This window comes from Drosophila takahashii, chromosome 2R (assembly GCF_030179915.1).
Source record: "Drosophila takahashii strain IR98-3 E-12201 chromosome 2R, DtakHiC1v2, whole genome shotgun sequence".
Classification (NCBI taxonomy): domain Eukaryota; kingdom Metazoa; phylum Arthropoda; class Insecta; order Diptera; family Drosophilidae; genus Drosophila; species Drosophila takahashii.
In genome coordinates, this window is record NC_091679.1 from 19,138,781 (window position 1) to 19,147,094 (window position 8,314).

The following is an 8,314-nucleotide window of genomic DNA, read 5'->3' on the forward strand; positions in this document are numbered from 1 at the left end:
CCTTTAAAATTCATGTTCCGGATGGGCTGTTTAGTAAAATTATTTGTTCGAGTTTTTGGCCAGAAAATACTATTGTGCATGAGTACTTGAAAAAAGACAATTCCACAGTTAGAAACTCTGCTGCTTCGCGTAATGTTTCAACGGTTTCAAAAAACTAGAATTCTTGATTCACTATCAAAATGTTCGAGGTTTGCTAAGTAAGCTCTCCAAACTATTTCTAGATAGTACTACTTTTTATGCAAATGTTATTGCTTTCTCCGAAACCTGGCTAAACTCGACTGTAAATGATAGTGAAATCTTGTCTAAAAACTACGTTATTTATAGAAATGATCGTCCGTGTCGTCGTGGTGGTGGGGTCCTTATTGCGGTTAAATCCAACTTGACTTCAGAGCTTATTAACTGTCCTAACTCCTCAAGTATTGAATTTATTTCTGTCAAACTCTCCCTTCCAAAGTCTAATATGATAATTACCTGCTCTTACATACCTCCAGGGTCTGAATTAGACATGTATTTACTCCACCTGTCTGCAATACGTTATGTATCTTCGTTGGCTGGCGATAATGATCACCTTATTGTTCTTGGTGACTTTAACCTCCCAAATGTCTCTTGGTTCCAGAGTAATGACTCGATATTAATGACTCCCAGAACTCAAAATGACTTTATTGAAGGCCTCATTGAACTATCTTTGCTTCAGATAAATTGGATTTCCAATCACAACGAACGAATCTTAGACTTGACTTTTGTATCTGATAACTGCGACGCCGCTGTGTCTCGTGTTCCTCCTCTATCTTTCCCTGAAGATAATCATCATCCCACCCTCCAGTTATCTTTAAATGGTGTTTTCCACTCTGCGAGAGCTTCAGCAAGGCCACAGCTAAGATTTTGCTTTAGAAAAACTAATTATTCGCAGCTTTTGCATTCGTTATCTATAACTGATTGGTCATGCCTAACAGATTTCCCTGTTGCGGATGGTGTGGCGTATTTCTATGGTGTCCTTTATAGTTTGTTTGATAAATATGTACCCCTTTTTAGTGGTAAAACTCCTTACAGCTCTCCGTGGTTTACTCGCCAGCTTTCTTATCTTAAGAATAAAAAATCCAGACTCTTTAAACGATTCAAACAAACTGGCTTGCAGACGGACTTTGCCAAATATTCGGTAGTCAAATCAGACTACTTAAAGCATAATTCTGAATGCTACAATAACTATCTAGCTCGCTGTAAAAATGACTTTAAAAATAATCCAAAACTATTTTATTCATTTGTGAATGCCAAACGAAAGTCTCAATCCTTTCCTCCCTCCTTGTTTTTTAATTCTGCTGTTGCTTCCGATGAAAATGGTATTTCTAATTTATTTGCTGATTTTTTCCAATCAACTTATACCAATGCTGACAGCAGTAAAGATTTTAACTATCCTCATTCTCTACCTCATCTGGACTCAATCTTTAATCCGGTCATTCTCGAAGCCGATGTTCTCCAGGGCTTAATCGCTTTGAAACTCTCCTTTTCAGCAGGACCAGATATGGTTCCTAGCTGTATTTTAAAAAATTGTGCAAATTTTCTTTCCAGTCCTCTAACAATCCTTTTTAATATGTCTATAAATCAATGTAATTTTCCATCTGCTTGGAAGGAATCTTTCATTGTTCCGCTGTTTAAAAAAGGTAATAGGTCCGATATTGCTAACTATCGGGGGATTGCAAAGCTTAGTGCTATTCCTAAATTATTCGAAAAATTAATAACTAGTCAATTGCAGCATCAATGTAGGTCGCTTATTTCGCCATGTCAACATGGCTTCACCAGGTGCCGATCTACTACCACCAATTTGCTTGAGTTTACCTCATTAGTAAACCGTGGCTTTCTCCATAAGCAACAAACAGATGTTATTTATACGGATTTTTCCAAAGCATTTGACACGGTAAACCACTGCGTACTTATAAAAAAACTTAATCTTATGGGGTTCCCTCCAAAGTTGTTAGCGTGGTTACTTTCATACCTCACAGACCGATGTCAGAGGGTGAAATATAATGATATAACGTCCAAAACTATAAATGTTACCTCTGGTGTACCTCAAGGAAGTCATTTGGGACCCTTATTATTTGGCTTGTTGATTAACGACTTACCTCAAGTTATTAAGTCCGTCACTGTTTTAATGTTTGCTGACGACGGTAAACTGTGTTTGTCTATGTCATTACCGGATTCTTGTTCTCGTCTTCAACTAGATCTTGACTATTTACAGACTTGGTGCAAACTCAATAATTTATATCTTAACTATTCTAAATGTAATGTTATGACCTTTTATCGTCGTGATCCGTCTTTGTATTCGTACTCCATTGACAGCAATGTCCTTCACCGTATTTCTACTATACAAGACCTGGGAGTTTTATTTGAGCATAAACTTTGTTTTAATGATCACATATCACTAATTTGTAATAAAGCTAGGAGCCTTTTAGCCTTTACGAAGCGTTGGTCTAAGGAGTTTGATGACCCGTATACAACCAAGCTTTTATATGTATCTCTTGTTCGCCCATCGTTAGAGTATTGTTCATGTATATGGTCACCGCAGACGTTAACTTGCCAAAATATGTTAGAGTCCGTTCAAGAGCAGTTTTTGTTATTTGCTCTAAGAGGTCTTAACTGGGACGCTGGCCGTCGGTTGCCATCCTATAATGCCAGATTGCGTTTACTAGGCATGCCCACCCTGATCAACCGTAGGATTTGTCACGGTGTTATGTTTATACACAAGTTAATAAATGGTGATGTCGACTCCTCCTTTCTCCTTAGTTCCCTAAACTGGAATGTGCCATGCAGGACAATTCGCCGGTATCGGCCTTTGTCTCTGCCATTTTGCAGGACAAATTTTGCCCTTAATGACCCTTTCCGTGTTCTTTGTGAAAAATATAATGATCTCAGTCACGTCTTGTTGTATGGAGTCTCTTCAGTGTCTAATTATAATAAGTTATTATTGTTATTGTCCTCAAATATGTAATTCAACGTGCCTACCACTCGATGTGAGCAGGGGCATATCGCTAAAAAATTCCCCTTATGTGGTTTGGCGTTTCTAGTTCTTAAATACAAAATATTATAAATGTTTTACAAGCAGTCCATTGCTTAATAAAATACAATACAATACAATACAATACAATAAAAGCGAAATGTAACTATTTAATTCGGAAAAGATTACCAAAATTGGTTTACCACTCTTGAAGATATATCCCAAAAGCCGAAGAAATTTTGTGATTTTCTTAAATTAAAGATACCGCAAATACCAGAGCTGATGGACTATAGGCGTAGTGGCAACTTATGCTTAGAATAGCCTAATTTATCGAAATAAAATGGTGGCAGGCCTGGACACCGACCCATGTCACATTTTGTCGGCCTGTGTAATATTACCAGATAACATTAAATGCTGAAGTTTTGTGTTGTTTTTAGTTGTGCCGTTAGTTGAAAAGGATGGCTCACCCCAAAAGCTGTGGGATTTAAAGCCGATGTAATTTCGAATCGTACTGTTACAAAAATATGCTCAGTAGACTGAGCATAAAAAGTAAATAAATAAAAAATAATGCTTTTTGGGAAAATTACATAAAAAATCAATTCGACACATTACCCTAGAATTTTTGAAAGTGCAAAAAAAGTATGGTTCACGCCAAACGCTACACTATGGGGCATTTGACCACCTTAGTTGGCCAAAACCCATTTTTTAAAAGTCGGTAAAACAAAAAATGTTCTTTGAGGATGCGTTAACAGAAGACCATTTAACAATGTTACGTTTACAGAAATCCGATAGAGGTCGCTCTGTGAAGTTAGAAGCTGTTAAATCAGCTGTTCGAAATTCAATTATCGGGCTGTTGTATTTCGACTTTAAATTTGAGTTTTTAAGCAATCTAAGTAAACTTTTTGGATTGGATTTAAAGGATTATGCTATGTACTAAGTAGTTGTGTGGTTAGACGACAAAAATCAGACGGTTTTTTCGCATTGTGGTATTCAAGGTATACCACAATTCTGCGAATTGGTTTCAAAGTTTATCACCCATACGCACTGTTGCCTTCGTTAAAAAAGTTTTTCTGATCAAGGTGGAATAAATATTAACAATACAGTTGATGTTCTGCTTTCCTTTTTTTTTACAAACTATTCCAACGAAATTCATAATTTGACAAGACAAGAAATGGGAGAACGATTTTTTTCGACCAAATTCGAACTGTTTTACATGTCGTATGAGTAATTTTAAAGCAAACTTTGAAGACGTTTCGCAAAGTCTAAATCTCAAAAAAAAATTTTTTGTTTTCACATACATTTTTTGCATACTTTAATATACCATGTTAAGGGGTGAGAAAAGAATTTTATTTTTTGAACCGCCCTATTGCTCACGAACGAATTTCGAACACAGCTGTCACAAAAACAACGTGAGCAGAAGCAGACCGAGAGAGCAGAGAGAGAGAGTCATTAGAAGCAATAGAGAGGCTGCAAATGTTTTTTTTTTCTGGTTTGGAAACACCTGATCCAAATTTTACTATTTGGACACCAGAACGAATAATTTAATAGATGCAATTCTTAGTCATAGTGTGAAGCTAACCCGAAAAATGCATAAGGAGTTTTTGTTTTTATTTTAAACAATTTTTGATTGGTTTTCACATTTGAATGTAAGAAACGCAATTACACACAGACACATCGACAAATCGAAATGTGTACATATGTATTCCGTAAAATATTCAGGGCTCTACTCTAAAACTGTAAAGAAATTAGAAAAACTATTGAGATATGCGTATACACACATTCATACGAACATATGGGCACTTCCACCAAAAGGTCCACCAAGCAAAAAACCTTGAAACTTAAATAAAACAGATTTCCACATGATTTTGCCCCGATATTAGTTTCTAAATAGTTTGATCTTGAGCTTAACTAAAAATTTGGAGTATAGTTTGAATATATTTATGACAAACGCCACCAATATACACAAAAATCAGTTTTAGGCTATTTTTTTGTTATTTTCTTCAGTTGTTAATTTATCCATTAGGAATACTAATATGTGAAATTTTTTTGAACTGAATGCTTTGTTACATGTTAAACTATTAAGTTAAAAGCAAAACATCCGGCAATTGAGGGATAGAGGTAAAGAAATCCACTTTACAAAACAGTCGGAAAAAATGTCCCGAGCGAATGTGTTTGAAACTGCATACCAAAAAAACGGCAAACAATTTTTGAGTAAAAACAAAACCATTTCATAGCGACATGTTTGGACAACATTCTAAAAAAAATCGCATTCAAATATTTCATCAGAATTCGCTAAATTCTGTTGTTGAATGAACTTCCCCGAAATCCACTTCTATTTTTGTCCCGAGCGAATACGGCAGTTTTTTAACGATATCTTAAAAACTAAAAATGGTACAAAATCAAGATTTTTATACAAAATAAAGCTTGGGAAGAGTGAACAGAAAAGCACATTATTAAAATTAAAATCCCTTTTTTTTTTTAATTTTTTTTCAACTTTAAAGGTGTGCAAACGTCCCGAGCGACAATATGGAAGTGCCCATATGTACTTTAAAAACATGAAATGAAATATATGCGTGCACAAATAACATTCCAATTTAAGAAAAGGTCGTATTCGCACAACGTTCATAATCTGGAAATTGTACCAGCTAAAACGTACCTACAAAACTTTTTAAAAAAATTGGTTTTAAATTGTGTTAAAGGCGAGGGTAGGTATTTAAGTGTCATTATACCCGTTACTCGTAGAGTAAAAGGGTATATTGTATTCGTGCAAAAGTATGTAACAGCTAGAAGTAAGCGTTTCCGACCCCATAAAGTATATATATTCTTGATCAGGATCACTAGCCGAGTCGATCTAGCCATGTCCGTCTGTCCGTCTGTCTGTCCGTCTGTCTGTCTGTCTGTCTGTCTGTATGAACGCTGAGATCTCGGAAACTATAAAAGCTAGAAGATTGGCATTTTGCATGAATATTCTAGGAGCTCCTACGCAGCGCAAGTTTGTTTCAAAAAGGTGCCACGCCCCCTCTAACGCCCACAAGCTCCCTTTAACGCCCACAGTTTTGAAGCTATTATGAAAATAGTAACTGATATGTATTCGCTTCGTCAATACCTATCGATTGGCCAAGTAAAAAATTGCCACGCCACTCTAACGCCCACAAACCCAATAAACGCTTAAACCTGGCCAGCGCCTACATTTCCGCCTTTCATGACCAGTAGTACCAATATCTGGCGGTAGATGGCGAAAACCAATATACACTAGCGCCATCTAGGAAATGGCATTGGAAAAAATCTGCGTTTTTTTCTGTGGTCACTCTAATTCCCATTATGTTAATGCAAATTTTAAATTATTTGAAATGGGGCGCGCATTTTGTCTCTTTTTGCTCGTATACGTTTTTCACAAGTGCATTTACCTGCGCTAGAGAGAGACGGAAGATGTGCTAGGCAGAATTGAAAGTTCTAGAAAGTCTCTTCTAGAAAGAGATCCCTGGGTAAAAATCGAGCGGCGAAAAACATATAAGAAGGCATATTTCTATTAAGTTGTTTAGCTGAGTAACGGGTATCTAATAGTCGAGGCACTCGACTATAGCGTTCTCTCTTGTTAATTTTAAACTCGATAAATTTTGCAATGCCTGAAAGGAAATGAATAGTTATACCCGTTACTCGTAGAGTAAAAGGGTATATTGTATTCGTGCAAAAGTATGTAACAGCTAGAAGTAAGCGTTTCCGACCCCATAAAGTATATATATTCTTGATCAGGATCACTAGCCGAGTCGATCTAGCAATGTCCGTCTGTCTGTCCGTCTGTCTGTCTGTCTGTCTGTCTGTCTGTCTGTCTGTCTGTCTGTCTGTCTGTCTGTCTGTCTGTCTGTCTGTCTGTCTGTCTGTCTGTCTGTCTGTCTGTCTGTCTGTCTGTCTGTCTGTCTGTCTGTCTGTCTGTATAAACGCTGAGATCTCGGAAACTATAAAAGCTAGAAGATTGGCATTTTGCATGAATATTCTAGGAGCTCCTACGCAGCGCAAGTTTGTTTCAAAAAGGTGCCACGCCCCCTCTAACGCCCACAAGCCCCCTTTAACGCCCACAGTTTTGAAGCTATTATGAAAATAGTAACTGATATGTATTCGCTTCGTCAATACCTATCGATTGGCCAAGTAAAAAATTGCCACGCCCACTCTAACGCCCACAAACCCAATAAACGCTTAAACCTGGCCAGCGCCTACATTTCCGCCTTTCATGACCAGTAGTACCAATATCTGGCGGTAGATGGCGAAAACCAATATACACTAGCGCCATCTAGGAAATGGCATTGGAAAAAATCTGCGTTTTTTTCTGTGGTCACTCTAATTCACATTATGTTAATGCAAATTTTAAATTATTTGAAATGGGGCGCGCATTTTGTCTCTTTTTTCTCGTATACGTTTTTCACAAGTGCATTTACCTGCGCTAGAGAGAGACGGAAGATGTGCTAGGCAGAATTGAAAGTTCTAGAAAGCCTCTTCTAGAAAGAGATCCCTGGGTAAAAATCGAGCGGCGAAAAACATATAAGAAGGCATATTTCTATTAAGTTGTTTAGCTGAGTAACGGGTATCTAATAGTCGAGGCACTCGACTATAGCGTTCTCTCTTGTTAATTTTAAACTCGATAAATTTTGCATTGCCTGAAAGGAAATGAATAGTTATACCCGTTACTCGTAGAGTAAAAGGGTATATTGTATTCGTGCAAAAGTATGTAACAGCTAGAAGTAAGCGTTTCCGACCCCATAAAGTATATATATTCTTGATCAGGATCACTAGCCGAGTCGATCTAGCCATGTCCGTCTGTCCGTCTGTCTGTCCGTCTGTCTGTCTGTCTGTCTGTCTGTCTGTCTGTCTGTCTGTCTGTCTGTCTGTATAAACGCTGAGATCTCGGAAACTATAAAAGCTAGAAGATTGGCATTTTGCATGAATATTCTAGGAGCTCCTACGCAGCGCAAGTTTGTTTCAAAAAGGTGCCACGCCCCCTCTAACGCCCACAAGCCCCCTTTAACGCCCACAGTTTTGAAGCTATTATGAAAATAGTAACTGATATGTATTCGCATCGTCAATACCTATCGATTGGCCAAGTAAAAAATTGCCACGCCCACTCTAACGCCCACAAACCCAATAAACGCCTAAACCTGGCCAGCGCCTACATTTCCGCCTTTCATGACCAGTAGTACCAATATCTGGCGGTAGATGGCGCAAACCAATATACACTAGCGCCATCTAGGAAATGGCATTGGAAAAAATCTGCGTTTTTTTCTGTGGTCACTCTAATTCACATTATGTTAATGCAAATTTTAAATTATTTGA